The 9,639-nt window shown below is 40.4% G+C and overlaps 1 long non-coding RNA gene across 1 annotated transcript; it reads left to right on the top strand.

Annotated features, from left to right (window-relative positions):
* Positions 1 to 40: 40 nt before the first annotated feature.
* Positions 41 to 2,764, top strand: LOC118230419. The gene is made up of 3 exons (XR_004765845.1): positions 41 to 351; positions 718 to 816; positions 2,148 to 2,764. It is a non-coding gene; the product is annotated as an uncharacterized LOC118230419 (long non-coding RNA).
* Positions 2,765 to 9,639: the final 6,875 nt, after the last annotated feature.

The raw sequence follows: 9,639 nt of genomic DNA, 5'->3' as shown, positions 1-9,639 counted from the left end.
TGGAGTACGTTGTCTCTATGGCAACCCTTTTAGCCTTGAACATTACTGGCGAGGTTCTTGTTGTAAAAAGAGTTTAGCCTAACACTATGTTGTGTAATAGAATATCATGTTTGTAAAAACAAGTAGGGACACCAAAGGATGTTTGGAAATTATCTGCAGAGCATATGGCATTCATTTTGTCCTGAAAACGCGGAACCGATAGCTCTTAGCTGGACGGATCTTGTCTTAGGTGGTTGCTATGGTAGCAGTCACTTTGGTAACGTGTACACAATCAAGATGGATGCTTTCTTGCACTGGAGTTGCAAGGACGTGGCAAAATGGATAGAATCCTTAGGATATCCACAGTATACGGTAATTTTATGAAGTTTTGTTTGTTTAAACAGGATTTTGATTTTTTGCACGAACTAAACCAAATCCATGGGCTAGTATTTAGCTACTGGAACTTTCTACTTATTTACTATTTCAAAATTGTGCATAGCTGTAACTTTATATCACATGCATAGCATTTCCAAAATTTTTTAAATCAAAATGACTCAGTATTGATACTTTCCTTCCAAAAATGTATGGTGGATTGAAAAGGTATGTTGGTGGACTGTAAAGCAGCCACGTGTTTAGGATCTGAAGGGAAACTGATACCTCATCGAAGCAGCAGAAAAGATGACAAAGACTGTGTGTTAAAATTAAGGTTTTGTTTCATGTCGTTTTCTTCTGTCTCAGGAGTGTTTTACTGAAAACTTTATTACTGGTAAAAAGCTGATTTACATTAACTGCCGTTACCTTCCAAGACTTGGAATCACAGATTTTGAAGACATGAAGGTAAGTTAAGGGGGAGTCTGCAAAGCAGGCAAATGTCTATACATCCAGTACAGGCCAAAAGTATTAGGCCACCTTATTTTTATTTTTATTTTTATTTAATTTGAACATTTATTGAATAACAAAACAAAGTATAAACTTTTTTTTTCAATTTCTACAATGACACAAAAATATTTTAACAATGATCTTAAACACAACTTTCCTCAAAATTGCCTCATTTGGCTTTAATTACAATTAAACTAATTACTGGAAGTCAATCAAATAATTTTGAAAATGGGGTTGGGGGGGGGGGGGGGGGGGGGTTGTGGAGGGGTAGTCAAGTTGAAGGTCCTGCTGATCGGCAGTAAAGTTTACAGGAGAAGACCAGGAAGTTCCAGAGGCAGTTGACAAATATCTTGTGGTGTCAAGCAAAAGAAACCATTGAAAAACCACAACTACCAGAAGAACTCAGTGCAGCTAGAGAGCATGGCAGCTATGATCTGCAGGTCTAAAAGGATGTGCATCTGCCTTTTTCCAATCTTTTTTTGTCCATTGTTGATAGTGCTTGGCTCACTGGCATCTTCTCTTCTTGCGAACAGCACATAGCAAGGGTTTTTTCACAGATATATCCTTTTAGACCAGCAGATCGTAGTTGCCTTTTCACTGTGAGTTCTTCCTGTACTTGTGGTGCAGTTTTACAATGGTTTCTCTTGCTAGGCAACACAAGATATGTATATGCTGCCTCTTGATTTTCTTGGCCTTCTACTGTTGACATTACTGCCCATCAGCTGAAACCTTCTGAGAGTGTACTGAACACTTCACCTGGAAATCTTAAGCTTCTTTGCAATTTCTTACTGGGAGTTACCTTCTTGCCACAATGTTTATTAAGTCCTGCACATCTAAGCCAGTTTCCATTTTCTTTGCCATATTTCTTGCAACTTTAGTGCCTATTTAACTTGCACTGCAGGCTAAAGGTATTAGGCTACCTGGGGTTTAAAAAACTTAAGGTGAAAAAGATTTCACTCAGATTAACTGCCCATCCACCTCCCTCCCACCCTCCACCTCCCACTTTGCAAAATGGTTGACTTCCAATAATTAATTTAATTGTAATTAATACCAAATGAGGCCATTTAGAAGAAAGTCGTGTCTAAGATTACTTTTAAGTAAAAGTCATGTTTTGGTGTTTGTGTGTGTCTGTGTGTTTACTGCAGACAGATTGTGTTACAGCAAACAAATACTGTAACATTAATCTATGTGCCTAACACATTTAAATAGGATGATACATTTTCAAAAAACTGAAGAGAAATTGTTGATATTGAGTATTTCAGTCTGTCAGACAGTTTTCTTTTGCGCAGGCGATCTCTGGCCATGTGCTTGAGCTGCTGGGGATCACAGACCCAGTCTGGAGCAGGAGCATAGCACTCCCGCCGCGGGACCCAAGGGGCCTGTATTTAGAAAAGAAGAGTCGCACAGGCCGGTGGGCCGATTCTTTAACCTACACCCAGTTTTTAAAGGATGGGAATAACTGTCACGCACCTGCTTTATTTCCAGATATAAAACGTATGACCAAAGCAAGGGTATAGTCACACAGCGTTAGTTGTTTCAGATCTTTGTGCTTTTTGTGCCCCTCTCCTCCAAAAGAGAGACAACAAAATATTTTTCTTTCCTATTTATGTTGTTTGGCTTTCTTTTGAATGGTTAATTTTTAGTAGTTTTGTAATTACCATTAGTATTTTTGAAATTAGTTTATTTTATATCATGTCTCCAAATATGCTGCCAACACTCAACGAACCACGTCATGCTAATAAATCCATTGAATCCTGTGTCTGTTCTTGCTGTTAGAGGGTGCTGTGGAACTTCAGTGTAGTGAGAGCTTGAACAGTTAGTCCAGAGAAGGGGCAGGTAAAAGGAATCAAACAAGAAGAGTCATTAAGTACAAAGTGCAGATGTTATAAATTGTGAGTTTGTGAAATTTCCTGCTTGTCTGACTCTGTGTGCTGCTGTGGGTCCTGGTTGCTGTGGGAAAAGCAGTCCAGTGAGTAGTTTATTACTGGGGATGTGTCTACAGCAGTGGTTCCCAACCCTGTTCCTGGAGATCTACCATCCCATTGGTTTTCACTCCAACCCTAACAAAGCACACCTTATTTAACAGATATAGATCTTTATGAGGCCCTTATTAGTAAAATCAAGTGTTCCAAATTAGGGTTGAAACAACTACAGGATTGTGGATCTCCAGGAACAGGGTTGGGAACAGACCTGGGTCAAATACGTATTTGTTTTGGATTCAAATATTCTTCTATGCTTTACTGATTTTGTCTGGTGTATTGGAACCAATGAAATACTCTCAAAAAGTGCAAACCCCGTCTTCTCGTCATATTGTCAGGCTCAGTTACACCAGGCAAGATCAATAGAGCACAGAAAAGTATTTGAACCCAAAACAAATACATATTTGACCCAGGTCTGGTTAGGAAATACTGTTCTACAGAATGGGATTTCTAACCATGAAATAAGCTCTGAAGAATTACTACAGTCAGTAAAATTCAAGCAGACTGAAAAGCAGTAAAGCAGAAGTAGGGCCATCTGTTCCCCACAAATATGTCACTGCAGGTAAACCCAAAGAGGAGATAAGAGACACAACATTTGAGCCATGAAATTCACTGCAAAGGAGAGGATGAGAACAGGCACAATAATGGGGGTGAAAGGGAAATGTTTCTATACTGAATTGCTGGAATCTCATCCAATTAACAAATTGCCCACTAGCTTGTTAGGTGTGGCTTGTAATGGCACCTGAATACTATCAACAGCATTACCTTGATAATTCTCCCATTGTGAGCACCACTTACGTCAAATCACTATAGTGTAGTGTTCTTTTGTAAAACAGCGGGCAGTGGTTGGAAAATTTACCTTCACCTAATGTTGGAGGCATTTTTTTCCTTTATATCAGTCATTTACTTAAGTGGAGTACAACTGTTCTCAGAATAATTGTGAAATATTTAGGTCAAACAAGTGGCAACCGGGGGTCCTCACTCACTCACCCTTTAGGATTGGTAACCTATAAACAAGGACTTCCTTGAACAAGAGGTCACCTCTCACCTTTGACCCCTATTACATTCTTAACACATTATATACTGCCTCATTAAAGTTGATAGGTTCCCAGTTTTATTTAATATATATATATATATATATATATGTATGTATGTATGTATGTATGTTATATGTAGTGTATTGTGTTTCCTTTTCATACCATACTGTGTCTGTAGTTCGCTTGCCTCTGTGTCTAGCCCCTCTGTAGTGTGTCTCCGTATAACACCTCTAGTGTCTGCGGCAAGGATGTGACATTCCTATGCTAAATGGCTGCTAGGGTTCCCAGGAAGGGACAAGACCATTTGTCTCCGGCCCGCCACTTAACTCAACCTTCTGATATGTAGGCCATGACTGCAAACTGTATATCTAGACATCACACAGCGTGATCGGCAGAGATTCTCTCAGCGCAGCGCCCAAATGTGCTGGGTCTGTCTCTCCCTTGCGCGTTGAATTAAACATCAAATCCTCTGAGGAAACTTTGTTTGCGTGTTCTTCATCGTCCTGCATTTGACTCCACGAATAAGGGCAAAATATCCTAACAAAGTGCATGACAAAGGTAAATGAAAGCATAGTAAGCATATGCACAAACAGATAGGAGAGAAAGGCCAGCATTCAAAAGGTATAGTTTACTTTGTGGAGTTTTTATATTATTTCAGTTCTGGTGCATGTTTCCAAATGGCACAGACATGCCTTATTTAATGAATGTTATTTTAGATACTGAATTTTCTCAGACCTGCTAGCTAAACAATGACTGGTGTAAGGGCATTAAAGAGTTTGTGGTATAAAGCAAGAAAATAACTTCACATGAACAAATTTTTTTGTATTTTTTATTATTTAAAGCACAAACTTGTCGCTGGCCCTATACTAGCCATTAGTACACAAGCTGTAACTTCTACAAGTCTGTAGAATATCTTTGAACCCAGGCCAATAAAAAAATACACCAAAACTGAAATGATATATTCTTAGAAACTCAAGAACATGAAGTATCCCATTAAGTGCAACTGGGTAATTTAGGAACTGTAATTACCACCTCAGTTTATCACTTTGTTTCTAGATTTTTATTGTTACCATTTTTTAAAGAGAGAGGTCAATGACCCCTCGCACTCACTAATGAAATGAGGCGCCTCCTGCTTATGTGGACTGAGGAGACACTGAGTGCCATGTCCATGTGGACATGCAGCCACGGTGCATTTAACAAAAATACATGGGATGGAGACTAGCAGGGCCAGAGTGAAGATGCCAGAAGACAAGAGAGAGGTAAAAGGAACAGCATGTGCCAATCTGTTAGCACATTAAATACTCACACAGTGCAATCAACACCCCTTAAAATGATGTCAGAACCAGGGGTCAAAAAGGAGGCTGCCAACAGGAGTCTAATCTCCGCACTGCAGGGTATGGCTCCAGGATGGTGCTCAGAAGGGTCTGGGACAATTATTTTTGTTTGTTTTTATTTTTGGGAACAGGGCCTCTGCATGACAAACTGTGAGCATTCTCGAAAACATATCGTAAAACTGCGATGGTTTTAATTCACAGCTCAATCCACAACCTAACAGGGCACTGCCACCCACCCAGGCATGACAGATCTGGCTCCGGGGAGTCCTGTGATTTCTCATGGGACTTCCTGGTTCCTGCTTTTTTTGAGGAGTGTGAAAGTGTGGTCGTAAAATAGTGGTAACTTGGGAAGGGGGTCAGGGTATTGGTCTTGCAACCATGAATATGCAAGCTGCTATCCTTTAGATGCAGTGCCCTACTTTAGTACCTGCGGTTAGCTATTTAACATACATTGCATAATAGAAATGTTAAGCTTCATAAATGGGTAATATGCTAAATATTCAGAAGACACACACTTATGTGCATCCACACAATCTTAAAGACATTGCAGTAATGTGACATGTTTAGAGTTATGATTGCGTTGTCCAGTATGGGGTAGACAAATAAAACAGAAAATAAAATATTAATTACAAATAAAAATAATTAATATTAATTTCCTTACGGGTTTTCATTTTTTAATGTCACCCATACTTAGGTACATATTCCCGTATTTAACTGGATCACACACAGAATTTCTTGACCTGTCTTGTCTCCACCAGATGGCACCTCAGAGCATGATTGAGCCAGATGTGATGGCAGAATGCTGTACCGTAATGTTTCTCAAATATGTTTCAGATATTCTGTATAAGAAATATAATTTAAATATTCTGCAAACATTGTCTATTAAATAAAACATGGCATTAAAACACCTTTTTTATGAAAAGAATAACTGTAGCTTTCATAGCTTTCCATATAACTATATTAAAGCCTAGAATCCTTTGGTTTGAAACCCAGTGAAGCTAAAACCCTATGTTGCTCTGATAATGTTTTGCTGATTCAACTTTTGTAGAGGTTATTGCCACTTTGTTGATATTTAGGCCTTGTTTGATATTTAGGGTATAGTTATTACCTTACTGAACCCGTGTTTAGCAGTGTTTAGCAGTTGTCTACGACCATCAAATGCACTTTTTTTGTACGTCGCTTTGGATAAAAGCGTCTGCCAAATGAATGTAATGTAATGTAATGTTGATATTTAGGCCCTGGTCAGCTGGTCAGTTGATTGGTTTCTGGTCATGTGGGTCGGAGGTGTTTTTTAAATACTGCGCATATCTCATGCGAGCAGAACACTTGTTGCAGTTACATCATCGGCCAGCTAGCCTCTAGTTTCTATATTGGCTGATGGCAGCAGCGCTCTGACAGCAGCTGCCGCATCATTAATCTTACTCTGGCTTTCCTTTATTTTGAGCGCTGACCAACACGGCCACACCCTTTATCTGCCATAACGATCCAGCTTCAAATATGTCCAGGTGTGCACTTTTCTCTTTGCAGTAGCCTGTGCATCTCCTGTCTAAGAACAGCTGTGAACTCGCCTGTGACCGCGTGCACTCGGTGCTGATAACAGTGGCATCCTCAGCATAGCACTCAAGCTGACGCCTATGTGGAAATGGGCCAGCGATTTCAGAATCCTGTGGCACAATCGGCGCAATATTGTTTAATGTGTTTAATCTAAAAGCCAGTTAATGAAATAATCAAATGCAATCCACCGCCAGCTCAAATCTGGCAGATCAACAATAAAGACGCCACAGGTTCAGGCAAGCATCAGAGTTGAACCAGTGAATTTACAGGCTTACTCTCCACAGCAAAGTTGTATAATTGGTTTTAATTTTAGTTTCCCTTTTGGTAATGTCAAGCCTTGCTTTACCTTTTCTGCAATTATTTATTACTTATTAAGTCCCATTAGAACTCAAACATAGAAGGGTTGAAGATTCCCAAATTGCCTATATCTGATCTACCCATGATGCCTTTTGGCAAAACCAAAACACCCAAATTGACTAGCCTTGGTCCAGACTAACAGAGAACTAATTTTGGACAAAAAAAGAGTTGCACACTTTACTCGCGCTGTGTTTACGAACAGCCCTCAGCATGGGAAAAAAAATCAACTGAAGAATAATGTTAAAAACCACAGAAATAAATATCACGAGCTAAAGTAATTGACTCTGACTGAGAAGAACAGAGGCGCAAGGTCACCGATCGATTCTTTCTTTTTTCACACAATGACAGAGCTGGTCAGCAAAGCCAGGAGTAACATTGATTTCAGGTCCTGTTTAATTTGAGCACCAGTGGAAAGGGTAGGAAATGTATGGTGGAAGAAGTTCCCTGTATTTATTACTGGTGTTTTCTTTTCTCCTTGGTTTGGGAAAGAGGACACGCACAACCGTTTTCCAAACAGGAAGTCAACACTCAAACAGAAGTTTGCATACAAACATTGCTACAATTCAATTCCAATGCCTTCAGCAATAATTGAGAATGCAGTCTTAGTAGTGCCCAAAACATGGCACAGATAGTTTTGTTTAGCTGGAAGAGAACATTGCCTTAGGGCGGCCTATAATTAGGATCAATTTGACTATCAGCCTTTGACAGAGTTAATGAGTTTTTACTCCACAGACTAATTGCCGGGGGCAAAAGGTGGAGGGGTAAATGGGGGAGGTTAACACAACACACCCTTTCTGCCCCATTCTAGGATGCACAGCCAGTTCAGTTCCGTCAATGACAATCACTGACATCACACATTGTATGCGGAAATTCACATTGTTAAGTGTCTCATTGGCAAGTGTATTTTCATTTTGTTGTGTCTGTAATCGACTGCTGCTTTCTTGGCCAGGTCTCTCTTGAAAAAGAGATTTTTAATCTCAGTGAGACTAACCTGGTTAAATAAAGGTTAAATAAAATTAAAAAATAAATTGTGGCTATGTTCAAGCTGGCTGGCCAAATCAGATTTTTGCATAAAAAATCTAATTAGAAAAACAATCATATTTTCCTGCAGTGTGAACATAGTCCTACATGCAGTATGTGGTATAAATCTGATTAGAAAATGTTTGTGGGTTTTGCTGTTCAGACTTTTATAAAAACAATCAGATTCCAATCCGATATGCAAAAAAAATAAAAAATGGATCTGGCCTGCCAGTCTGAACATAGCAAATGTTTGAAAAAAGTTTGAAATGTGATTCAAATCGAATTTTTCTGTTTCTTTCCACCGTTTTATAGGTGAAAATATCTCTCTTGTAGGAAAAAGGGTGGTACCATGTTCATTGCGCAGAGCTGGTGTGTGATATGCTTTCTGAGCAAAGGAATGATTTGGTATCAGAACGATATGGGTGGAGACAGATAATGTAGTGACAGCCTACCAGAGGGTCTTCATCCCCGGAATTTTTATGCTTTACACCTCAGCTATGGATACAGATAATGTAGTGACAGTCTACCAGAGGGTCTTCATCCCCGGAATTTTTATGCTTTACACCTCAACTATTTGATAGAATGGATATCAATGGCGGTGCTGTAGGCTTTGGAGAGTGGTTTGTGGGATCTGAACATTAATGCGGGATTGAGTCAGACAGCTGCAGTCTCTGGTGCATCCCTGAGGTGCTGCTGCGATGAGAGGAGGTCCTAGAAAGGGGAGGTGCTTACTGTTTCCCTGACGATGCTATGGCCAACAAATCCAAGCTGAATTCCAGCTGAATTACGACAGTTAGCTGAGGTGAGTTTCATGGTAAATATTCATAGTGCTCCTAATGCCCATCGAGCCCATAAAACAGCAAATTGACTGAGTTAAAAAACTGTGCTTATGATACCCTTTGTTGTACTGACACCCTGCAGTGAAGGTGGGTTCTGAGATGTGAGTGTGTGTGAGTTTGTATGTGTGTGTTTGTGTATATGGGCGTGTGTGTTGTCACACATCACTGACGATAACAAAGCATGACATCTGCTGCATACAGTCTATTTCCTGAAGCGCTTTCCAGCAGTTGAGTGTTTCTGCGTGCCTGCGTTATAGTACCTCTCCAGTGAAGCGGCCTAAATCGAACCAAGCTCGGCAGCCAACCGTGTGGCAGGTGCTTGAGTGGGAAGCGGTGAGAGTGTAACACAGTAATATTTCCGTTGCCGTAAAGCTGGGTAAAATATCCTACCAGGGTGGCAGTTTGTGATGCCAGACTGGGATAGAGGCCCTACTGATCGGATGGCTGAATCTCTTCGTCCCCACCTCCCCCGCTACCCCAGCTGAGCGGCCTGGTTTCCCCCCATCCCCCATGTACTGGAGAGCAGTGCGCTCAAGGTCCCAGGAACTCTGAGAACTTCAAAGCGGCACAGGAAGTATACAAGCTCCGTGAGCTTCCCCTGGCTGGAAATGTCACTCAAAACCAGGAGCAGTTACCCTCCATACATCTGTCATCTGCCAGG

Source organism: Anguilla anguilla, chromosome 6, assembly GCF_013347855.1.
Source record: "Anguilla anguilla isolate fAngAng1 chromosome 6, fAngAng1.pri, whole genome shotgun sequence".
Lineage (NCBI taxonomy): Eukaryota > Metazoa > Chordata > Actinopteri > Anguilliformes > Anguillidae > Anguilla > Anguilla anguilla.
The sequence above is the reverse complement of the archived record's forward strand: the minus strand, read 5'-3'. Positions and strand labels throughout refer to the sequence as shown.